The 26,072-nt window shown below is 44.5% G+C and overlaps 1 protein-coding gene and 1 pseudogene across 5 annotated transcripts in view; one reads left to right on the top strand and one right to left on the bottom strand.

Moving 5' to 3' along the window:
- LOC147106110 (ELKS/Rab6-interacting/CAST family member 1-like) overlaps positions 1 to 26,072 on the top strand; it is a 1,260,296-nt gene that overhangs the window by 449,890 nt on the left and 784,334 nt on the right. The gene's annotated exons all lie outside the window — the stretch shown is intronic.
- On the bottom strand, positions 22,358 to 23,284 carry LOC147106111 (uncharacterized; annotated as a pseudogene).

Here is a 26,072-nt window from a genome sequence, read left to right on the forward strand (position 1 = left end):
ATACTTCCTAGAGGATTCTTCAACCTCCATCTGCAAATATGCTTGTACTCGGTCAATTTTTGTAAAACGCTTCCCTCCGGATAGTGAGGCGAAGATATCTTCTATCCTTGGAAGAGGATATTGTACTGTGTGAAGGACTGGGTTCACTGTCACCTTGAAGTCCCTACAGATGCGAACCTTCCTTGGCTCCTCAGACTTATTGTTTAACGTTTTCTTCATGACAGGAACGATGGGTGTCGCCCACTCGCTCCAGTCTACCTTAGATAACACGCCTGCCTTCTCCAGATTCTCCAGCTCTGCCTCGACGGCTGGGCGAATTGCATATGGTACCGGTCTTGCTTTGAAAAACTTGGGAATTGCATTCTCCTCTATTTTTATCGAGGCGGTTATGCCTTTAAGAGTGCCCAATTCTTGTTGAAATACCTCTTTGGCGTCAGCTAAGATTGTTGACAATCGTCCAGGAGTGACGTCGTCATCCTTTTTACCAGCCACCGTCAGTGCCTGAATGGCGTGCCAGTCTAAACTTATCTTTCTGATCCATTCACGTCCCAATAACGGTGGTCCACCATCTTGCAGAATGTAGAGATACAATTTCCGTATTTTCTTGCCGTTGTATTCGACAGGCACCCTTATTTTTCCTCTGGGGTATACTTTTTGCCCCGTATACGTCCTCAAGACAATGGATGTCTCTCTCAAGGGTATGTGTGAGAATAGCCGCTCGTAGTCTCGTCGATTCATGACGGTTAGAGCTGATCTTGTATCCAATTCCATTTTGACTTGGGACCCTGCTATCGTGAGGGTGACCCAAATGGTTCGGTGATCCTCTTTTGCGATTACGTTGTGAAGTTTGAGACAGCTTAGTCTCTTGTTCCCGGATTCACTATCGCTCATCTGGTCTTCGGAACTACTGTCCGTCATCTTTTGTACTTTCCTGTACGGTTCCTTAGTAGCCTTTTTGTTGTCGTCGGTCTTCTTCCCAGACCTGCAAACTCGTGCAATGTGTCCCATCTTTCCGCATTGCCTGCATATTTTGTCCTTGGACCAGCAGTCCTTCTGGTCATGGTTTGTTCTGCCGCAGCGATAACATTTTGCAAATCCGCGTGTCATTTCGTGGGTGCCGTATTCCTGTGGCTTTTGTTGTATTTCCGCAGCTCCCCTTGCTGCTGCTTCGTACGATACTGCCACGCTGAAAGCCTTATCTAGCGTCAGCTCTTTCTCTGAGAGTAACCTCTTCTGGGTTCCTTCACTCAGGAGTCCACAGACAAATTTGTCCCGTAAGGTATCTGCCAGTCCTGCTCCGAACTGGCAGTGCTTTGATAGCTTGCGTAGTTCCGTAAGGTAATCAGCATTGCTCTCATTTTTATGCTGATTTCTCCTGTGGAATTTAAATCTTTCTGCTATCGGCAGCGGTGTAGGATTTAGGTGTTCCTGTAGGATAGCAACAATTTCGTTAAAACTCTTCGCCTTCGGTTTGGCTGGAGTAATCAGGTCCCGCAATAGGCCGTGCGTTCTTGCGCCCATTAAATTTAGCAATACCGATGCCTTTTTCTCATCGGCTATTTCGTTTGCCTCGCAATATACCTCGACTCTTTCCACATACGTGGTCCAGTCTTCTATTGCATTATCGAAGGCAGTGATATCGCCAGTCTTTGGCATCTTGAAAATCTAAGATGGCGCCTCCTGCGCTTTGCCTGCCGCTGCTGCCAACGCTGTTGCTGGCGATTTATATTTATTTTACTATCCTGTAATGGCGACGCCTATGGTCTTCGCGCCTCCCCGATCGCTGCTGCCAACGCCGCTCTCTGCGGTATTTTTATTTTTCTATCGCGCTTCAATATTTGCTCCGTTAATTGAAGAACCGTTCCCGTCGTGGAGCGGACCCTCTGGGAAACTTCCCTCCCTCTTCTTAGGTCCGAACGCTGCCCGGCTGTGAAGCACCGGCTGCGCCCTGTGTGCTCCACCCTCTCTCTCTTTGCTTCCCGACTCGCTGCCCGGCCCCGTTGCAGAGCCACCCGATCGAGCTCTAGCCCGCCGCAGCCCAGGAAGGATCAGTGCACTACCTGCCACCAGCCCGATTAGCTGGGAAACCACAGACTGGAGACCAAGCCTGGCTCTCGACAGTCTCTCCTGCACTTTTCAATTCGATGATTTGGAGGGCGGTTGCCCATGGTTGACGCCCGTTTCTCGAGTTTCTTTGGATTTTTTTTTTCTTCTGGCTTCGACCTTCAGTAACGTCGTCTGAGGTGCTGCCGAGTTGCAGGTAAGTTCGTTTCTTACTCGTCACCAGTATTATGTCCGTGTATAATTGAGACACGGACTGCAGGAGTTGATTATAACAAGCCTTTACTGAATGGAGACAACCTGGAAACTGAAACTACAGAAGCCTGCTAGGGCCTTTTATACAGGGGTGGTCGCTGCCGGTACTGCAGTCTGAGACCAGTTATTCCCTTAAAGGTACATACACAACAAACAGGATACGCCATTGGAGGATATGTAGTGTTGTTGGGACAGGCATGAATGGAACCAGGAGAGACCAATGTTACTAAAGTGAACTGCCTAAGAGAAATGCTAGAGAAAGGTAGACTACTCAATAGTGTCAAAGGTAGCGGAGAGGAAAAGAAGGACAAGGAGCGGATAGTGGTCAGTCACAAAGATGTTGTTAGCAATTTAATGAGCAATCATTGTGCCTTGAGCGGTGTGAAAATCAGATTGTCGTGTCTGAAACAGGGAATAGTAGGAAAAGAGGGCAATGATGCATTTAAGTCTTTGGGGTGAAAAAGAGCTGTGATAGGGTGGTAATTAGAGTGGAAGGATTTGAAGTATATTTTGAGGAGGGAATGATGGCTCTTTTGAAGGAGGTGGGGACAATGCCAGAGGATAAAGATCGGCTCATAATGTCAGCAAACGAAAGGTTAAGATGAGAAAGTTGGGTGGCCAGGAACTGAGAGATAATGAGGTCAAGGGAGCAGGTGGTGAGTTTCACGAACACAATGGCCCTGAAATTGCGGTCTCCCTGACGGTGTACTCTGAGTACGCCGTCGTAATCCATTTCAAAGGCCCCGCATCTTCCGGGTTTCCGCATACGCTTGCGAGCTGTCTATACACCTTGACAGATCATTGGAACCGCATGGAAAATCAGTATTGCTGGTGCAGAGTTGGGCTATTTGCCCAACAACTGCCCAGCAATTCCTCACGAACCACTTACGGCTGGTAAAAGTAGGCTTAGGGCCTGCTTTCATCAGTATAAGGGTATATATAAGCCTTAAATTAAACATTTAAAAATAAAAAATGATACATATACACTTTAAATTAGTTTATGCAAATATTGGCCTGAATTAAGATGTTTAGAACTATTTATCAAAAAAGTAAATTTTTATTGAGGTTGGTGCAATGAAGGAACTTATGAATAAAATTGAAATTCAGTACATTTATATTTATTAGAATTGTGTAAATTGTATAATTATTTGGTGATTCAATTGCATATTATTAGGGGATTCCCTTCGTAAATGATTGCAATGGAATCCTCCTTTGTCATTGGAAGACCGGGCCCACGTGATCCCAGGGATGCTTCCAAACCGCTGGTGTCCATGGGATCAGTGGGTCTTTACGCTGACAACCGCCTGGAGGCCCAAGACCGGAAGTCTCTGTAGCCTGGAGGTGGTTCAGATTTGTTTCGCAGGTCGGAGGCATACACTGGAGGTACGCCTCCGACCGCAATTTCTTCTCCCGTGAGTTTAGTGTGGGGAGGTGAGGGTTGTAGTTTTTGTCATTTAATTTTGATGGTTAGTTCCTGCTTTGAGTTCTGTTGCGGGTGAGGAAAATTGGAGCACCAGTAGTCTGTTGTCACGCAACTCCCGAAAGCCACCAAAAGAATAGCATTGGCGAAGACAAGTGAGGAAGTCTCCAAGCCTTCATAGGAAGGAAAGAGGAATCTTAAGACGGGAAATAAATTATCAAATTAAAAGCACAAGCTGAATTGCATTCTTAAAACTGTTATACTTACTTCCTGATCTCAGCTCTGCCTCTATAGGGAAGTGCCAAGTGGAGGTTAAGTACTTTCCCAGAGGGCGGGAGAAGGGAAAACCACGAAGAATAGCCGAAGGCTTGACTTGACTGTAGAATTAGTGGAATCTGAGGCTCCGTTGGACAGTCACCTATTTGACTAGATTTAGCGCATGGTGTAAAGGAAGGATAAAGAAAGACTTGCATTTATACAGTGCCTTTCATGACCTCAGAACGTCCCAAAGCACTTTACAGCCAATTAAGTACTTCTGAAGTGTAGTCACTGTTGTAATTTAGGAAATGCGGCAGCAAATTTGCGCACAGCAAGCTCCCACAAACTGCAATAAAATTAATGACCAGATTATATGTTTTAGGTCTTGGTTGAGGGATAAATGTTGCCCAGAAGGAGGATGCCCCTTCACCTCTTCAAATAGTGCTGTGGGATCTTTTACATCCACCTGAGAGGGCAGATGGGGCTTCGGTTTAATATCGCATCCAAAAGATGATGCGCTTCATAAATACACGTCGTCGTCGTTGTTGAGGTGGTGTGAAGTTCTCAATTTCATAAAGCCTGTTTCAGTTTTTGGTGATGAGAGCAAAGCATCCTGTCATTTTTCGTTAAAGATTTAACAACATTTTTGTGATTTTATATTTAACTTAAGTGAGATAATCGATATAAGCCCTGACAATGTAATGGTTGGTGCACAGTTGCAAATACAGGAAACTCTCGTTTAAACGGCACCTAAATATCCAGAATTTTCTATTAACCGGCAAAATTCTCACTCCGAAAACAACACCTCAATAACCGGCAGTGTTGCCGAGTCCGAGTCTCCCGCAGTGGCCGAGTTAGTCAGTGGGGGTAGTTCTCCAAACTGCCACTACTCGGCATCTTGGCGCTGTTGGAAGCCGGAACACCTCAATACCCCTATAACAGGCGCCGGCGCGTTTGAGTATTTCCGCGACCGGTGGGCGCCGCGGGGACTGGAGTGCATTATCAACCCGGAAAACCAAATTTTAATTTGATTTGTTATGTTTTAGTTGAACTTTTGTTTATTTACTGTCTAATTGGGTTTTTTTTGGGTCCAAACAAAAAGAGTACCCCATAACAGGAATCTGACTCTCCCGCGCTGCCGACAGTCTCTTCTGATCCGCCATTTTACAGGGGTACTGTGTGTCTCCCATGCTGCTGGTAGTCATTGCATTGCATTACCCTCAACTGGCAGTACTTCAAAAAAAATTTTAAAAAAATTATTCATTGATGGGATGTGGGCGTCGCTGGCTAGGCCTGCATTTAGTGCCCATCCCTAATTGCCCTTGAGAAGATGGTGGTGAGCTGCCTTCTTGAACCGCTGCAGTCCATATGGTGTAGGTACACCCACAATGCTGTTAGGAAGGGAGTTCCAGGATTTTGGCCCAGCGACAGTGAAGGAACGGCGATACAGGTCCAAGTCAGGATGGTGTGTGGCTTGGAGGGGAACATGTAGGTGGTGATGTTCCCATGCGTCTGCTGCCCTTGTCATTCTAAGTGGTAGAGGTCGTGGGTTTGGAAGGTGCTGTTGAAGGAGCTTTGGCGAGTTGCTGCAGTGCATCTTGTAGATGGTACACACTGCAGCCACAGTGCGCCGGTGGTGGAGGGAGTGAATGTTGAAGGTGGTGGATGGAGTGCCAATCAAGCGGGCTGCTTTATCCTGAATGGTGTCAAGCTTCTTGAGTGTTGTTGGAGCTGCACTCATCCAGGCAAGTGGAGAGTATTCCATCACACTCCTGACTTGTGCCTTGTAGATGGTGGAAAGGCTTTGGGGAGTCAGGAGGTGAGACACTCGCCGCAGAATTCCCAGCCTCTGGCCTGCTCTTGTAGCCACAGTATTTATATGGCTGGTCCAGTTCAGTTTCTGATCAATGGTAACCCCCAGGATGTTGATAGTGGGGGATTCAGCGATGGTAATGCCATTGAATGTCAAGGGGAGATGGTTAGAGTCTCGCTTGTTGGAGATGGTCATTGCCTGGCACTTGTGTGCTGTGAATGTTACTTGCCACTTGTCAGCCCAAGTCTGAATGTTGTCCAGGTCTTGCTGCATATGGACACAGACTGCGTCAGTATCTGACGAGTCTCGAATGGTGCTGAACAGTGTGCAATCATCAGCGAACATCCCCACTTCTGACCTTACGATGGAGGGAAGGTCATTGATGAAACAGCTGAAGATGGTTGGGCCTAGGACACTGCCCTGAGGAACTCCTGCAGTGATGTCATGTGATTGAGATGAATGACCTCCAACAACCACAGCCAACTTCCTTTGTGCTAGGTATGATTACAACCAATGGAGAGTTTTCCCCTTGATTCCCATTGACTTCAGTTTTGCTAGGGCTCCTTGATGCCACACTTGATCAAATGCTGCCTTGATGTCAAGGGCAGTCACTCTCACCTCACCTCTTGAGTTCAGCTCTTTTGTCCATGTTTGGACCAAGGCTGTAATGAGGTCAGGAGCTGAGTGGCCCTGGCGGAACCCAAACTGGGCGTCAGTTAGCAGGTTATTGCTGAGTAAGTGCTGCTTGATAGCACTGTCGACGACACCTTCCATCACTTTGCGGATTTGTCCTGCTTTTTGTAGACAGGACATACTTGGGCAATTTTCCACATTGCTGGGTAGATGCCAGCGTTGTAGCTGTACTGGAACAGCTTGGCTAGGGGCGCAGCTAGTTCTGGAGCACAAGTCTTCAGTACTATTGCCGGAATGTTGTCAGGGCCCATAGCCTTTGCAGTATCCAGTGTCTTCAGCCGTTTCTTGACATCACGTGGAGTGAATTGAATGGGCTGAAGACTGGCATCTGTGATGCTGGGGACCTCAGGAGGAGGCCGAGATGGATCATCCACTCGGCACTTCTGGCTGAAGATAGTTGCAAATGCTTCAGCCTTGTCTTTTGCACTCACGTGCTGGGCTCCACCATCATTGAGGATGGGGATATTTTTGGAGCCTCCTCCTCCTGTTAACTGTTTAATTGTCCACCACCACTCACGACTGGATGTGGCAGGACTGCAGAGCTTTGATTTGATCCGATGTTTGTGAGATCGGTTAGCTCTGTCTATCGCATGTTGCTTCCGTTGTTTGGCATGCAAGTAGTCCTGTGTTGTAGCCTCACCTGGTTGACACCTCATTTTTCGGTATGCCTGGTGCTGTTCCCGGCATGCTCTCCTGCACTCTTCGTTAAACCAGGGTTGATCTCCCGGCTTGATGGTAATGGTAGAGTGAGGGATATGCTGGGCCATGAGGTTATAGATTGTGGTTGAATACAATTCTGCTGCTGCTGATGGCCCACAGCGCCTCATGGATGCCCAGTTTTGAGTTGCCAGATCTGTTCGAAATCTGTCCCATTTAGCACGGTGGTAGTGCCACACAACACGGTGGAGGGTATCCTCAACATGAAGACGGGACTTCGTCTCCACAAGGACTGTGCGGTGGTCACTTCCACCAATGCTGTCATGGACAGATGCATCTGCAACAGGTGGATTGGTGAGGACGAGATCAAGTAGGTTTTTCCCTCTTGTTGGTTCCCTCACCACCTGTCGCAGACCCAGTCTGGCAGCTATGTCCTTTAGGACTCGGTCAGTTGTGGTGCTACCGAGCCACTCTTGGTGATGGACATTGAAGTTCCCCACCCAGAGGACATTTTGTGCCCTTGCTACTCAGTGCTTCTTCCAATTGGTGTTCAACATGAAGGAGTACTGATTCATCAGCTGAGGGAGGGCGGTAGGTGGTAATTAGCAGGAGGTTTCCTTGCCCATGTTTGACTTGATGCCATGAGACCTCATGGAGTCCTGAGTCAATGTTGAGGACTCCCAGTGCTACCCCCTCCCGACTGTATACCACGGTGCTACCACCTCTGGTGGGTCTGTCCTGCCGGTGGGACAGGACATACCCAGGGATGGTGATGGTGGTGTCTGGGACATTGGTTGTAAGGTATGATTCGGTAATTATGACTGTCAGTACTGTACTTAATCAAGCATCTTCCACCATCCACTTAACACAACATTCTGTAGGTGAGTACCCAATTACTGTATACTGCACATTTCTTGATTTTTTTATTTTTCTTTGTTAAAAATAGCCTTGGTAGATAACCCTCTCCATCATTCAGAATTTTTGATCAACTGGCAACACGCCGGTCCCGTCGGTGTTGGATACCAAAGAGTTTCCTGTAGATGGTAATGGTTTTGTGTTCAAGATTTGTATATTGCTCAAATCCAACTGCTACATTAGGATTAAATTCTGAGTCAGAAGGTTGTGGGTTCAAGTCCCACCCCATGGACTTGAGTACATAAATCTAGGCTGACACTCTAGTGCAATGCTACACTCGAGGTGCCATCTTTCGGATGAGACATTAAACCGAGGCCCCATCTGCTTTCTCAAGTTGACGTAAATGATCCTATGGCACTATTTCGAAGAAGCGTAGAGGAGTTATACTCAGTGCCCTGGCCAATATTTATCCCTGAATCAACATAACAGAAACAGTTTATCTGGTCATTATTGCATTGCTGTTTGTGGGCACTTGCTGTGTGCAAATTGGCTGCCGCGTTTCCCACATTACAACAGTGACTACACTCCAAAAGCACTTCATTGGCTGTAAAGTGCTTTGAGACGTCCGGTGGTCGTGAAAGATGCTATATAAATGTGAGACGTTCTTTTTCTTTGTCTGTTTGTTGCTGATTTACTGGATCTTGAGCCCTTGGGCATGAATTGCTTTACTTTGTGTGGTGGCAGGAGCAGTGGGAAAATTATTGGGAGAATATGTTATGTATGTATATTTTTTTTAAATGTCTTTCAAATAGATTTCATCATTTGTATGACTGATTAGAAATTAACTTTTATTAGCTAAATTATAATTCCCCAGAATTGTGTTGTGAAAGAGTTAAATCTTATCTAGTAGTATTTAGCAGACTTGCGAGGGTGGGGGGCAGTGATCAGAAAGCTGAAGCAAAATTGCAACAGAAACAGAAGATGATCTCTGAAGGAGGACAAACAGTTCAAGATGACCCCTGCATTCTGCATGGATTTCTTCTGCTTCAAACTTTGGCAGATTGAAACACGCAACTGGTCTTCATTGGCCAATGCAAATTGTCACTGCAGTTAAAGGTCAATATGAACTTTCGTGACGAGAAGAGAAATGCAGCACTTTCCTTTTTTGTGTACTTAACATTGTAAATGCTGGATTGAGATTATGTATTACCATTGGATCACTTTAACTGAAACAAATGCTGCTGCTGTATTGATCATTTGTAATCCTCCAAATATAAGCCAAGATTATAGTGGTGGGGGGCTATATTTAGACAACTGCATGCAAGGCTTTTCTGAATGTTGTGCAACCAAAATTTTAATTGAAAGCCATTGTTCCACCAGAACAATTGCCAAACCTCAATGCCCCAATGCAATACAAAGTCTACAGTGAGCCCAGTCTATAATACTCCTTTCCTCCCATCAGCTCAATGTGCTCTCTGGATTTGAATCACAATGGTTACACCCTTCTCTCAGACTGATACCAACCCCTCCCTATCGCAGATGGGCAGGTTTCTGGACTTCAACTGAGCTAAAATTGCACAAACCACAGTCTGGAAATGCAAGTGGTCTGGTTCACATTGTGTACTTTCAGGGTCAGTCACAACAACAGACGACATATTACAGTAGGATCCCAAATAACAACAGAAAATGCTGGAAAAACTCAGCAGGTCAGGCAACATCCGTGGACAGAAATTTGAGTTGACGTTTCGTACAGTAGGATCCCACTCTGTCAAAGTAAGCAAGATCAGAACATATTTGGTAGACCAAATGTTGAGTTACACCAAGGTTATTTTTTTTGTGTGTATTTTAATTTAATTTTATTTATTTAATTAATTTAATTTATTTAATTTTATTTATAGATTTTTAAAGGTTATTGGGAGACTTCTGAAAGAAAAAGTGAGGCTAAATAATTATTCAGAACAAAGTTATTTGGCAAAATTTCAACATTTACAATATAAAGAAAACACTTGCATTTATATAACGCCTTTAATGACCACCGGATGTCCCAAAGCACTTTACAGCCAATGAAGTACTTTTTGAAGTGTAGTCACTGTTGTATTGCACGAAACGTGGCAGCCAATTTGTGCACAGCAAGCTCCCATAAACAGCAATGTGATAATGACCAGATAATCTGTTTTAGTGATGTTGATTGAGGGATAAATATTGGCCAGGACACTAGGGATAATGTGGTGTATGTAACCTGTTCCACCTTAAGAGATGTACTACTTTCTCTGGCTGCTGTATACGTAATACCGGTGGTGACCACCGGTATATAAGCACTGTGTAGTAAGATTGTATTTAGTATAGTCCTGACCTCCAACCAGTAAAGACCTGTTGAACTTTAATCTTGTAGTCTGTGTGTTATTAATTACAACTAGAACACACAGACTTTACAGTGGCGACGAGTCAGATTCTTACCCTGCGGCAGTTATATCCACGGCGGCTTCGTCCACAGAACGGACGTCGAAGAGAGGCTTCCACCCTCATCACCCTGCTGGAAGACACGTCGCGCGGCAGACATCGAGAAACCAGAGTGCAGAAGACATCCTGAACTCGAAGCCTCCATCAGCGGCTGTCAGCTATCTTCTTTCTACCTCGGTAGTGGGTAAGCCGGGCAGCGATGCGACCAGAAAGTCGGCCGCGTTGGCTGTACAGACGGGGAGGGAAGACGGAGGAATAAGGGCGGTGAGATCGATCGCGACCGGAGATAAGGGCCGGGCCGCATTCGGGCCGAAAGGCGCAGCGCGGGGACATCGATCGCGGCTGGTGATAAGGGCCGGGCCGCATTCGGGCTAAAAAGGCGCAGCGTCTGGGGGCAACTGAAGACGCGAGAGCCGCGGTGAAGCGGAGACAGCGTCGGGGGGACGGGTGAAGACCGCCAAGCGCGGGAAAACCGCCATTTTGTAGGCGGAGGACGAAGACAAGAGCGCGGAAGCCGCCATCTTGGATTAAAAAAAAAATATTAAATTGCAACGATGCCTAAACATGGGAACATTAATACCTTTGATAGCGACATCGAAGATTGGGCTATGTATGTAGAACGCATGCAAAATTATTGTAAAGCAAATAAAATCCCAGATGAAGAGAAAGCACTAACATTATTAAACTTAATGGGTGCGAAGACATACGGGCAATTGAAACACCTTTTATCGCCAGATGAACCGGCGGATAAGACGTTCGAGGAGATTGTTACTGTCCTGAAAAATCACCTAAACCCCACGCCGCTGATGCTAGCGGAACGATTTAAATTTTACAGCAGAAGGCAGCTGAAGGATGAAAGCAATGCTGAATATTTAATGGAATTGCGTAAGCTAGCAAAGTACTGTCAATTTGGAACGAGACTGACAGAGGCGCTACGAGATAAATTTGTGTGTGGTTTATTAAAAGAAGATACACAAAAGCGATTGCTCGAGGAGAATGAGCTGACGCTTGAGAAAGCGGTCACTATGGCAGCAGCACACGAAGCCGCAGCAAGAAGCACGGCAGTAATGCAGCTACGGTCACCGGAACTCAGTACAAATAAATTGGGTTTGAGTACTGTAAAATGTTATCGTTGCGGAAAGACAATGCACGATCAGAACCAGTGTTGGTTTAAAAACCAAGAATGCAGAACGTGTGGCAGGCTTGGCCACATAGCTAAAGTATGCCGGTCAGGAAAGAAGACCAGCAACAAAAAGTCACCGCAAGGAAAATACATAAAGGTACACAAGGTGACAAAGAACAGTTCGACCGAACAGAAGTCAGATTCAGACGCTAGCAGTAATGAACTGGGTAGCTTAAGAGTACACAACGTTGGTAAGGATGCAGATCTCCAGACAATTTGGGTGACCCTTCAGATAGCAGGAGTCCAAGTAAAGATGGAATTGGACACTGGATCGGCATTGACGGTCATGAATAAGAAAAATTACAAAAGGTTATTCCAACATATTCCCCTACGGGATACGGAGATTATATTGAAAACATACACGGGGCAAAGAGTGTATCCCATCGGAAAGATAGAGGTAAAAGTGGTCCACAAGGGCGAAGAAAGCCAAGTAATGGACTTATATGTGCTACCTGAAGGAGGTCCACCACTACTGGGACGGGAGTGGATTAGGAAAATGAATATGGACTGGCACTCCTTGAAGGCACTAACGGTAGATTCCGGGGAAACAGATGTCAAACCTAAACGATTGTCCAGAATATTGGATGATGCTAAAGAGGTGTTCCAGCAGGGACTGGGAACACGGAGAGGAATTACGGCAAACATCAAGATTGATGAACATGCACACCCAAAATTTTTTAAAGCCAGACCGGTACCCTATGCAATACGACCTACTGTAGAAGCAGAACTGGAAGCGCTAGAACGTTCAGGTGTACTGTCTAAGGTAGATTGGAGTGAGTGGGCTACGCCCATTGTTCCCGTTATGAAACGTCCTTCGAGCAACAAGCCAGGAGAGCCAGGGAAGGTTCGCATCTGTGGAGATTTCAAAATCACCGTTAATCCGGTGCTTCACACGGTGCAGTATCCGCTTCCGCGGATTGAGGATATTTTTGCTTCGTTGTCTGGCGGGAAACACTTCGCCAAGATAGACCTGGCGCAGGCGTACTTGCAGATGGAGGTTGAAGAAGAGTCACGCCAATACCTCACGATCAACACGCATCGAGGTTTGTACCGGTACAATAGGCTGGTTTTTGGAGTGGCATCGGCTCCAGCAATTTGGCAGAGGGCCATGGAGCAGGTATTACAGGGAATTCCAGGCACACAATGTTACCTGGATGATATTCTGATTACAGGTGATGGTGATGAAGAACACCTCGCAAACTTGGAACTGGTGCTCAACAGACTGAAAGAGTATGGACTTAGAGTTAATCGGCAGAAATGTGAGTTCTTCCAGAAGCGGATCTCGTACTGTGGTCATGTCATTGACCGGGAGGGGCTTCATAAGTCTCCTGACAAGATAGAGGCAGTTGTAAAGGCTCCCGCTCCGGATAATGTCTCTCAGTTGAGGTCGTTTCTAGGATTGATTAACTATTACCATAAATTTCTACCAAATCTATCCACGGTACTGCACCCGCTAAACGCTCTTTTACAGAAGGGGGTACCATGGGAATGGAGCGAAAACTGTAAGAAGGCATTTCGCAAAAGCAAAGAATTGATCACCTCAGAGGAAGTGTTGGCTCACTTCAACCCGACACTGCCTATTCGGTTGGCTTGTGATGCTTCTCCATATGGTATTGGGGCAGTACTCTCACACAAGTTGCCAACTGGCACGGAAAGGCCAGTCGCGTTTGCATCCAGATCATTGACCTCCGCTGAGCGCAACTATGCGCAGATCGATAGGGAGGCTCTCAGCCTTGTATGGGGAGTGAAGAAGTTTAATCATTACCTGCAGGGCCAAAAATTCACACTTCTGACAGACCATCAGCCGTTGGTATCCATTTTTAACCCTAAGAAGGGTGTTTCAGTGATGACAGCACAGCGTCTCCAGAGATGGTCCCTTTTCCTAGGGGCACATCAATATCAAATAGAATTCAAAGGTACGAAGCAGCATGGCAATGCTGATGGGCTGTCGCGCCTGCCACTACCTGAAGAAGAAGAAACGACGAAAGTTGACCCTGTTGAGTTATTTCATTCGACCATCATCGAGTGTTTACCAGTCACCAATGCAAGTATTGAAAGAGAAACCAGGAACGACCCGACACTGTCCAGAGTCTACGAGGTGACAGTGAAAGGATGGCCAACACGTGGTGATCCTCTGTTACCGGCATTCTCGGCAAGGCGAGACCAGCTGTCCGTCTGCCATGGTACTTTGATGTACGGGACAAGAGTGATTATTCCTCCCAAGTTAAGGGAAAGAGTTCTAAAAGAACTGCATGAAGGTCATCTGGGGGGAGTTAAGATGAAAAGTCTTGCTAGGGCTTATGTATGGTGGCCGGGTATTGACCAACAGATAGAGGAGTTGACGAAAAGCTGCGCTGGGTGCCAAAAAGTGCAAAATGCACCTCCGATCGCACCACTACACTCATGGGAATGGCTTTCAGCCCCATGGCAACGCGTACATATTGACTTTGCTGGTCCATTCATGGACTCCATGTTCCTAATTGCGGTGGACGCACATTCCAAATGGCCAGAAGTGATCAAGATGAATACCACTACTTCAGAAAAGACAATTGCGGTGTTAAGAACAATATTCGCAAGGAACGGATTGCCAGAACAGATCTGTTCGGACAACGGACCACAGTTCGTGTCGGAAGAATTCCAAAAATTCTTAAAGAAGAATGGGGTGAAACATTATACCTCTGCCCCATATCATCCGGCGACAAACGGGTTGGCCGAGAGATTTGTCCAAACATTCAAAAAGGCAATAAAGGCCATGAACGATGATCAGATTCCGCTACAGCACAAGGTGGACAATTTCCTAATGGCGTATCGAAACGCCGCTCATGCAGTGACTAACCAAAGTCCTGCCATGATGTTTTATAACAGGAGGTTGCGGTCCAGGTTGGACTTGTTAAAACCAAATGTGCGGAGGGAAGTGGAAAACAAACAGTTCCGGCATATTAATAACAAGTCCACTCGAAGTTTCGAAGTCGGACAACCAGTGTTGGCAAGGGGCTATGGAAACGAAAAATGGCAGTCCGGAACAATTCGGGCCAGACAAGGACCTCTGATGTACACAGTAGATATTGGTAACAATGTGATAAGGCGTCATGCGGATCAACTGGTAGAATCAAGAGCAAGGGTCGAACCCATGGTTGCGACAGAGACAACTGTGGAAGACGTTAATGAACCTGAAGCATCTACCTCGGCAGGGACTGTACCTGATGATGACGTCCAATACATAGGAAACCAACAAGAAGAGTCACCTCAGCAACAAGAACCAGAGACCACTGAAAGGCGCTATCCAGACCGAATCAGAAGGCCTCCTGAGAGACTGAACCTTTGAACTGTTTATACCTGAAGTTATATATGTATATATGTTATGATATGTTAAATGGGGATATGACTGTTAAGCTAAAAAGGGAGGATTGTGGTGTATGTAACCTGTTCCACCTTAAGAGAACTTAAGCCTGTTCCACCTTAAGAGATGTACTACTTTCTCTGGCTGCTGTATACGTTATACCGGTGGTGACCACCGGTATATAAGCACTGTGTCGTAAAATTGTATTTAGTATAGTCCTGACCTCCAACCGGCAAAGACCTGTTGAACTTTAATCTTGTAGTCTGTGTGTTATTAATTACAACTAGAACACACAGACTTTACAGATAACTCCCCTGCTCTTCTTCGAAATAGTGTCAAGGGATCTTTTACGTCCACATGAGAGAGCAGAACCAGGGTCTCGGTTTAGCGTCTCATCTGAAAGATGGCACCTCCGACAGTGCAGCGCTGCTTCAGTCAGCTTCACTGCACTGGACTGTTGGTCTAGATTTTTGTGCGCAAATCCCTGGAGTGGGACTTGAACCCACAACCTTCTAACTCCGAGGCAAGGGTGCTACCTACTGAGCCACAGCTGACACATATAGCACTGTAATTTAATGTCGAGAAAAATTCAAAAAGCAACCGCTGGCGAAGTGATTATGCCTGTTTCGAGAGTGCGCTTGGCTTTTTTCATGATCAGGGTGGCCATGGTGAGAAGTTATCATCGTACAATTGTTAGTATGAACTGAGAATGAAATGATTCTCTGAATTGATGTTCTTCTGATCGTTAGATTGAGCCTTGTAGTGAATGAGAAAAGATTATTGAGAATCTTGAAGTTTGAGGATTTAACAGGAGAGCCAAGGTAGATGGGTCCAATATCATCATCTTTATGCTTTTCAGCAATTGGTACTATCAACATATCATTCCATTTACCTGTGCATTCATTCCTTTCTTTCCATTATGTGTGCCCATGATGGTGCACTCTGCACTCACCATCACCTCCTTTGCCCAGACTTGTATACTTCTACACACAGATGCACAGGACACCCCATTGACAATGACTGTCATGTACCTGTATGCTGAATATTTCTGTCTGCACCTTCACACAAGGAGGTACACAAAGTCCATTCAGTTATTATTCACTTATCTATATCTGCTTCTTCTGCAGGAGAAAGCAGTGCATAACAGAGGGAAATTTTTGCCACTGGAGGAGGCTAGTTGTCTTCCATGAACTGACCCAATACCTGTATAACGAGCGTGCCTTGTGGTTTCAGTGTCTAAACTTGTAGAAGGAGGCAGGAGATCAGGAAATAGGAACGTTGGCCCCAGCTTGTGGGTTGTACCACACTGATCCTTCCTTCTTACTGCTTCACAGATATTCTCACAAGCACTGATTTAAGGCGTTGTTGTACATCAGCCAGACCATGACAGTAGCTTGATGAAGGCAATTGTCCAGTAACTTGCTCTGTGGATATCCTCCTAAAGTTTCTATTTTCGGTTTCGTCGGCTATGGCATAAAAAGCTGCAATGGGGTCCTCCCTACAGAAGTCATCCAACACTCAGAGAGCACCTTGTCATTCCATGTTAATATGGCCAGCACCAACACAGATTTATCCATCTCATGGGATTTATGTGGGAGATTTTTACATCCTTTAGATCATGGTTAGTTTGGGAACTCAAACACTGGTGCATTTTTTTCTTTGATGAAACATCTCTTTTGGTTGTAGAAAACAGTTAATATTTTGGAGCCTGCTTTAAAGATTTTCACTGGGCTTTGTTTTATTTTTTATAGTCCAGACAAAAACTGAATTTTGTATTGATTCTCTAGGTCGGGGTGGGGGGAAGAGAATTAATTGTTCACCTACTGTAATATTTTCTGCTCTGACAACTCATGAGTCAACAAGCATCTTTTTTTGACTAATAAACACTGTTAAGGGATGTTTGGCACACTTCCAAACATCAGTCAGCTATCTGCCTTCAAGACAGAAATCAGTATAGGGGTAAAGGGTAGCTATTCAGAGTGGCAGAAGATGGGTAGTGGTGTTCCACAAGGATCAGTGCTGGGACCACTGTTGTTCACAATTTATATTAACGACTTAGACATTGGAATCAAAAACACAATTTTTAAATTTGCGGATGACACCAAATTGGGGGGGAATAGTCAATACTGTGGAGGACTACAACAAATTACAGGAGGACATTAATAAACTTGCACAATGGGCATATAATTGGCAAATGAATTTCAACAAATGCGAGGTATTACATTTTGGTAAGAAAAATAGGGAGGTCACATATTACTTGGAAAATAAGAATCTAAATGGGGTACAAGAGTAAAGGGATCTCGGAGTACAAATATACAAATCACTAAAAGTAGCAACACAAGTTAATAAGGCCATAAAAAAAAGCAAACCAAGCACTAGGATTTATTTCTAGAGGGATAGAATTGAAAAGTAGAGAAGTTATGCTAAACTTTTATCGAACCTTGGTTAGACCACACTGGTTGCCTTATTATAAAAAGGATATAGAGACACTGGAGAGGGTGCATAAAGATTTACAAGGGTGATACCAGAAATGCGAGGTTATACGTATCAGGAAAGGATGAACTGGTTGAGTCTCTTTTCTCTTAAAAAGAGAAGGCTCTGAGGAGTGACCTATTAGAGGTTTTTAAATTATGAAAGATTTTGATAGAGTAGACACAGATAGTGTTTCCACTTTTGGGGAAGAGCAAAACTAGAGGCCATTAATATAAGATAATCACCAAGCAATCAAATGGGGAATTCAGAAGAAACTTCTTTACCCAGAGAGTGGTGAGAATGTGGAACTCACTACCACAGAGAGTGGTTGAAATGAATAGTATAGATGCATTTAAGAGGAGGCTAAATAAGCACATGAGGGAGAAGGGAATCGAGGGTTATGCTGATAGTTGGATAAGGAAAGACGGGAGGATGCTTGAGTGGAGCATAAACGGCGACATGGACTGATTGGCCTGTTTCTGTGCTTTATATCCTATGTAATCAGTCAAAAAAGTGACAAAAGTTTGGTGCACCACTAAATAGCTTTTTTCAAAGAGAATCATACTTGTTCCCAAACATACATGAGTTCTCTTAATTATTGTCAATCTTGTTTTTAAAACTCAAATTACATTACAAAATTATTTAATTTTAAACAAATATATCATCTGATAATGTCTTGCATTGCAAATCCAAATCATATTTGTATGCCACTCCAACACAGCAACAATCTCGCATTCTAGTGATGCAGTGAGTACACGCTTGTGCTAACAATTAATTGTGGATCCTATACATTAAGCCTTTTTAAAATTATATAATGAAAATTTGTGCGCCTATTTGCTTAAGTGTGTACTTCCTGTAAACTAGTATAAACTTGTAAATTCGGGAGTATGCATGTCAGAAAGGACATATGTTTCAGTTCGTCGTTAAGTGCACTTTGTTTTTGTCATAATTATTTGTTTTAAGGTACATAAATTATGTTGTGATTTTATATTTTCTATCCTGCTTCAGGCGTGATCGGTGCAATGTACTTCCTCCATGGCACTTAAGTTTGTGTTATGCCATCTGTCTTTCACGTGGATCCGTCCATGTGCCATGGTGGTCGAAGAATTTTTAAACTCAACCATTGAGCTACATTGGAGTTTGAATATTAATCAAGGCTGCATATCCCACTTGTTGATGCTGATAAATATATAGCTGTTCCACTTCTGCACAGGTTCAATATGAATGGGACTATAATCCCACCCCCAAAAGAACATGCATATAGGTCTTTTCCACCTCCAGTGCTCTAATTCGATATTTTGTCAGCCTATCATTTTGTGCCATCTTTTCCAGGAATGGTGAACGGAGTGAGGGAGCAAGCCAAAGCTCTTAGCCTGGGACATGATTGTTTCTGTTGTTTCAAACACACTAATCAGTTTTGAGTGTGTCTTCTGTCAAACACTTTTTGTACTGGTGTCAAAGTTCATTGAACTTTGCCAGAAATGCTGCTTAACTTGTGGAATATTCTATTGCCATGGATATTCCTTAAGCAGGGCCAAGCTTAGAGAATGTACCAAAACATTTCCTGAACCGTTGAACATTGTTACGTCCATTGTGCTTAATTAAGTCCAAAAGAAACTGTCAATTGATTGGTGTAACTTCTGAGAGCAACATAGCAGCAAAAAGGGTTTCAAATGGATCTGAGCTGTCTTAAAGTCCCTCAATTTCCACAGAGCCCAAAAAATAACAACCATCAAAAACACCTACACAGGGAACACTTCAAATTATTTATGGCTTGTTAGGAATATATTTTATAAAATTAAAAAGAAAAAGACTGTGTTTAACGGTTGAAAAGTTTTACTATTGGATTCTAAAAATTAATTAAAAGCTTAGCACAGCTGTGTTGCAATTATGCGGCTAGGATCTTGTCTACCTCACCAAAGTTAAAATAGAAGTAAGCAGAAAGGCTGAGGAAGCAAAGAGATCCATTTGCTTTGATTGGGCCAAAATTGTAACCTTTAATTTTCTTTCCCCACCGCAAAAGTTCTATGCCTCTAATTTCATCTGTACACTCGGTCCTTATTTTTGCTTTCTCAGAAGCCATCCCATACTGGCCCCCTTTCACTCCTTTTTTTAACAATGACTCACAGGCAATATGCTTGAACAGTAACATTTGACGAGACTAAAGAAGCAGCTGATAAGCAAATTTGGTAACTGTTAGTTATTGAAGGCCACTTAAGGAATAGTAGACCATACCTCATTTTTAATCTAAAAATTGAAAAAGCTGTATTTTTTTTAAATGCCATTGAATCTACCCAATACAAACTTAAAGCCAAATATAAATTTGTGAACAACTATATACACATTAGCTTCCTTTTAAACCTTTGAAATTATAACAATATAATCAGAAAGTGCCTGCCACAGCACTAGCAGACTGACTAGAACCAATTGAGAAAAGCATCCTGCAGTGCACATCTGTATTGTACACTCTTAGTTGGGTTCATTTGGAAGTTACACAGAGAAAATGTAGCATTGTTATTTGAAATAGTAGTACAGTGTGACTTCAAATTATTGTGATTGAGTGGTTGTTGGGATAATAGTCATCTTAGAGATAGCTAGTGGAGTATTGTTTCCTTGTAAGAGAAATGCCGCCATCGCCCCTGACAGTTTAAGCCCCTAGTATAGCCTACTCGGTCATGCCAGCTGCCATGGAGAAGACGCAAGGAAAAATATGGTGACATAATCACATAATTGAACCAAGCTGTTACATAATCCATTGTTTGGCATTAAAGAGTTTAAGATTTCTCTTACAGGAACACACATGGGAGCAGGTAGACTTATGTGTTTTAGCATAAATTTCCTACTGGAGGCGCAATCATATTAATGTTGATAGCAAAACTGAGACTTCAAAAAAATATTCGGGGAACACAAGGTGCTGCAGTGCATTAGTGACGGGTCTTCCGCAGGTTAATGCATGTCTTAAAGTAATGCTGGCAGGATTGGTAGTTGCACCAAAAGGTCGGAAAAAAATGCTTTTGTCTCTGCATCAGTGACCCACCAGGTCATAAAGTCAAAACATAAAACTCTGATCCATCTGCAGTTCCAACAACAATGTAGGAGTCGGGAGTGTGATGGAATACTCTTCACTTGGTTGGATGAGTGCAGCTCCAACAGCACTCAAGAAGCTTGACACCATCCAGGACAAAGCAGCCCACTTGATTGGCACCCCATCCACCACCTTCAACATTTACTCCCTCCACTGGCGTACCGTGGCTGCAGTGTGTACCATCTACAAGATGCACTGCAGCAACTCGCCAAGGCTTCTTCGACAGTACCTCCCAAACCCGCGACTTCTACCATGGACAACGGCAGCAGGTGCATGGGAACACCACCGCCTCCAAGTTCCCCTCCAAGTCACACACCATCCGGACTTGGAAATATATTGCTGTTCGTTCGTTCTCATTGGGTCAAAATTGTGGAACACCCTACCTAACAGCACTGTGGAAGTACCTTCACCACACGGACTGCAGCGGTTCAAGAAGGCGGCTCACCACTACTTTCTCATGGGCATTTAGGGATGGGCAATAAATGCTGGCCTTGCCAGCGACTCCCACATCCCGTGAATTAATTAAAAAAAACATATTGAATCAATTCAGGGGCATGTTGAATTTATCACTAGGCTGGCTTGCCAATATCCTGGGAACTGATTACCTCGGCATTCCCTCGTAGCAGAAGGCTGCTTTGTTGATTTTGTTTTTTAGCTATGAGTAAAACAAGAGGCTTTCCAGGAAAGAGATGATGTGGATTCCCTTGTGGACTGTCAACTGAATCAGATATGATAGGCTCAAGGGATGAAGTCATAGATAACTACATGTGCACTTGCAATCAAAACTATGTTGAGGCAAATGAAAGTTGTCTGCTGTTTTAGTATTTAATCCTTTGAGTACCACAAGATATTTTTTTCTTTGCTTTCAAAATGTGTGCATCTTTTCTTTATAATAACATCTGGAAAACTGATTTTCTATAAATTTGCAAAGATTAATGTTTCTGAGCAGAATGTCGAAGAAAGCCAAGAGCAAAATAGCACTTCTCTTACAGATCTCCATTATTTTGTGATTTTTTTTTTGTTCTTTGATTTCAGCTCCTCTACTGCAAACACTATAGGGGTCATGAGGGGCACTGCTCGTAGAAGGCCTAAACCAATCCACAGAGTCTATAGGCCAAATGAGAGTTTCCTGGATCTGTCTGAGGAGCAGTGCATGAGGACGCTGTATTTCTGCAGGCAGGCAGGCAGGCTGTCACTGATCTCTGCAGTCGCCTATAAGAAGACCTTCTACCTGCTGGGCCAGGTAGCCGTGCTTTGCCACTGGCTGTAAAAGTCACCACGACTTTTAATGTCTTTGACTCAGGCTCATTCCAGGGTACCACAGGGGACATCGCCCACACCTATCAGTCTGCAGTTCACAAGTGCATCAAGCAGATCCTCAATGCCCTATGTGTCAGGGCCAACCAATACATCACCTATTCTATGGATACCAGCAGTCAAAATGATAGTTCCGAGATTTGCAGCAGTGGCTGTATCCAGGCCCTCTCAGGCTTGAAATCCCAGATGTCTCCATCAAGGCACCAGTGGATTATCCAGGAGCTTTCGTCAATAGGACAGGATTTCACTTCATTAATGTCCAGCTGCTCTGCAATCACCGCAACAGGATCATGCAAGTCTCTGCCAGTTTTGCAGGCAGAGAATACACTAATCGCCTTCAATTATTTTCTCACCCAAGTGTAAACCTGTAGTGCCTTTCTTAAGATTTACTAACTCAACTATACATACAAGGTGCTCCCCCAGTGGCTTTGGCAAAGCTGGTGGAAGGCTGCGGCTCCAAATGTTTGTGGATGGAGACATCTGGGATTTCAAGCCTGAGAAGGCCTGGATACAGACTGCAGCATTTTGGCTTCTGCTGGGGCAGTCTGGTCCAGCTGGCTTTCGGCATCATGGTGGTTATTGGTTGAGGAGGTGGAGAAAGAGTAGACATGCTGACATCCTGAGAGGGCAACACATGCTACTCCCCTTGCTCCACTGCTAGTTCCATGGGGCTAGGGCTCATCACTCCCAATTATCTGTGAGAGTGCTGACTGCAGGAGGTGAATGATGTCTTGAAAGCCCCTATCGATGTGGCCCATCAGTCTCCAAGGTGGAGCACATGTTGGAGCCTAGAATCTGGATGGCAACCATTTGGGCTTTCATTAAAGCTGCACAGGTTGGTGACACAGACTCCTGTTGTGAGGGTCCGGCTGTACCTTCCCTGGAGGTGGCTACACGCTCCAAGGTAGATTGCAGAGTGCTGATGCCACACAAGCTGGAAGCAGACTCTTCCATACCTTCAGCGATGCTCCAGCAACTCCTTGACAGGCCTTCCAATACCTCGTATAATTGCTTGTGTGCCTCAGAGTTTTCTTTTCACAGCTGAGCTTTTGAAGTCTGCATCCCTGTCCTGCTCAGCAGAGTTTGGAGACAACCTTGTCATCTCCTGGTCTGTCCTTGCCACCACTACCTGCTCCTGCTCACTCGTGCTGAGTGCTTCACAAAGTGCTAAACCCTCGTAACTCACTGTTTAATGCATGGGGATGCCATTCTCTGTGCTGGTAATTGGGAGGGATGGAGCGCATGACAGCATATCGTCAACAGAGGTATCTTCTTCAGCTTCTTTCTGACAAGAAATATCTAGAGGAAAGAAAAAAGGGACAAGAGTAAGCATGGCACTGACTGGCTGGACAGTAGAAGATGATCAGCTTCACAATGTCATTTTCTGGGTGAATGTGTGATTTCTTGAAGTACATGTAGGGTTATAAGTAATAGAGAGACACTCGAATAAGCCACCAGCCTCGACAGCTGGAATATCATCACTCTTGAAAGGCCATTTATTTCCTGCTCAATCTGGGTTAGGATTGTGATGCTGCGTGTTCCTCCTCCGATCTCCCTTATGTGGTGCACCATTTTCTCCTGCATAAAGAGAGGGTGAGAGTTATTGAGTAGCTATTAAAAAGGAAAGTGCATATGCTGAGATGAAGAAACATGATGCAAGCAGGATTGGGAGATGTTCAATAGAAGTCAAATGGCTCGAGTGTAAAGTGAGACAGTAGTCATGAGAGGAGTTCCTGGTCCTGCAGTTGCTACCATGTGAGAACAAAATGCTGTTGGTGGATGCTGTGAAGGCAGCAAGCAAGAGGTGACAAGTGAAGGGTCCCAGACCTGAAACGTTAACTCTGTTTCGCTCTCCACGGATGCTGCCTGGCTTGCTGAGTATTTCCAGCATTTTCTGTTGTTATTTAAGCAAGAGGTGACTATGTGTTTTGAATGAGAAGGAGAGGTGGTACAGTGTGCCCTTGTGATTGGTGGAGAATGATGTGATGCAGAGGAAGGAAGTGTTCAGAGTGCTGGGTGAGTGGGAAGGACTGTTGCCAGATGTTCTGCAGAGAGATGGAGAAATGAAGAGCTGTATTCACCCTTGCTGCTATTGAAGCTGGGGTGATGCTCCTAGTACCCTCAAACTCGGCCACCTCTCTCCAGGCCTGCTGTATGTAGGACCTTGGAATCAACTTCCCATTCCAGGGAAAGAGAAAATCCCTTCTTGCTGTGACCTCTTCCACTGGGGCCTCCAGGGAGCCGGTGGAAACCTTGGGGGCAGCCTTGCGACTCATTTGGAAGCATCGCTGGGTCAAAATCCTGGAACTCCCTACCCAACAGCACTGTGGAAGTACCTTCACCACATGGACTGCAGCGGTTCAAAAAGGCGGCTCGTCACCACCTTCTCGAGGGCAATTGGTGATAGGCAATAAATGGTGGCCTTGCCAGCGATGCCCACATCCCATAAAATGAATTTTTTTTAAATCTGCTATTTGGAGCAGTATTAGTTACCAATCTGGCAAAGGTGAATGCAGTTTCCCTTTAAGAAGTGCATTCACCCTTCAGATGAGCCTAGGGAGGCCCACTGGAAATCCAGCCTTGTAAGTGGCTGGGCGGCCCGCTTCTGACGTGATCAGCTGGGCCTCACGCTGCTGACATTGTGTGGGTTTGCCACCCTCCCCAACTGACGTCCACCTAAATCCTGCTTCCAGTTAAAATTCCCCCTTATGTTATATTCGCCAACTGAGAGGGCTATTGCGAGCCCTCTGCCTTCTGTGAGCATGTATGCAACTGCTCCTGGTAGTTTGAAAGAACAATCTAAGTTTACTTGCCCTTTCTTGCATTGCAGGAGGAAGATTACCTTTGCTTGCTGCTTCCTCCTGCTGGCTTGTTTGGCATCAGGAACTTATGTTGAGAATCACGGTCATGAGTTTTCATACAACCCAAATAGTACTACTTAATTATATTCCTGAAATTTGAAAAAAGAATAAAGATAAAAATCACCAACATTGATGCTTTTTAATTAATATACTAAAATATAATTTTTGTACAGTTCATGAACACTTTTAAAAAAAAATTATTGTGGGAACAGTTAAAAAAAATTACAGCACTAATCCCTCTATTGTGTATTATCTTAGCTGTACAAATTCTAGAAGTTAGTTTGAAGCGCCCGGTAGATCAGTCAGGACTGATACAGAATATGTTGAATAATAATGCTCTCCCATCGATGTGAAGTTCTTGCCTACCACAGTGCAGGGAATGAATGCCTGCAGTTCTCACCTTGGCTGGAAGAAGGAGCCCTTCATTATTGTGAGACATTCTATGTTTGGGGAATGGAAAAACTGATACTCTGGGCACCACACAATAATGAAGGGCTCCTTCTTCCAGCCAAGGTGAGAAGAGATTTACTAGAATGGTACCGGGATGTGGAACTTCGGTTATGTGGAGACTAGAGAAGCTGGGATCGTTATCCTTCGAGCAGAGAAGGTTTCGGGGAGATTTAATAGTGTTCAATATTATGAATGGTTTTGATAGAGTAAATAAGGAGAAAATGTTTCCAGTGGCAGGAGGATCGGTAACCCAAGGACACAGAGTTAAGATAATTGGCAAAAGAACCAGAGGGGAGATGAGGAAAGTTTTTTTTATGCAGTGAGTTGTTATGATCTAGAATACACTGCCTGAAAGGGTGGTGGAAGCAGATTCATTAGTAACTTTCAAAAGGGAATTGGATATATACTTGAATAGGAAAAAATTGCAGGCTATGGGGAAAGTGCAGAGGTGTCTGACTAATTGGATAGCTCTTTCAAAGAGCCGGCACAGGTACGATGGGCCGAATGGCCTTCTCCTGTGCTGTATGATTCTATGATATTCCCAATTAGCCTGCAGGAAGAGCATCTGCTATAGCTGACTGTAGTTGCATTGTTGCTGCTACAGATTTGTTTGTAACACCCTGGTTTTCAGAACCCTAAAGCAGTAAAGTTAAGGGAGAGGGCAAAATGGAAACTGTTGTTGTCTTTAATGAAAATGTTATCCAGACTCAAAATGGTTCTGATGAGAATGAAATTAAATGTTGTGTGTTTAAATCACCCATAAATGGGAGCGAGACTTTATTAACAGATTTCAGTTGTGTACTGTTGTCCCCATTCACAAGTTTCATATATGTTCCAATTGAACAGGTTATGGCTGCTTCATTCTCACTTTGCATTTGGTCCACTTCTCAAT

The sequence above is a fragment of the Somniosus microcephalus genome, chromosome 16, assembly GCF_052327205.1.
Source record: "Somniosus microcephalus isolate GS21.2 chromosome 16, FLI_Smic_1.0, whole genome shotgun sequence".
NCBI classification, from domain to species: domain Eukaryota; kingdom Metazoa; phylum Chordata; class Chondrichthyes; order Squaliformes; family Somniosidae; genus Somniosus; species Somniosus microcephalus.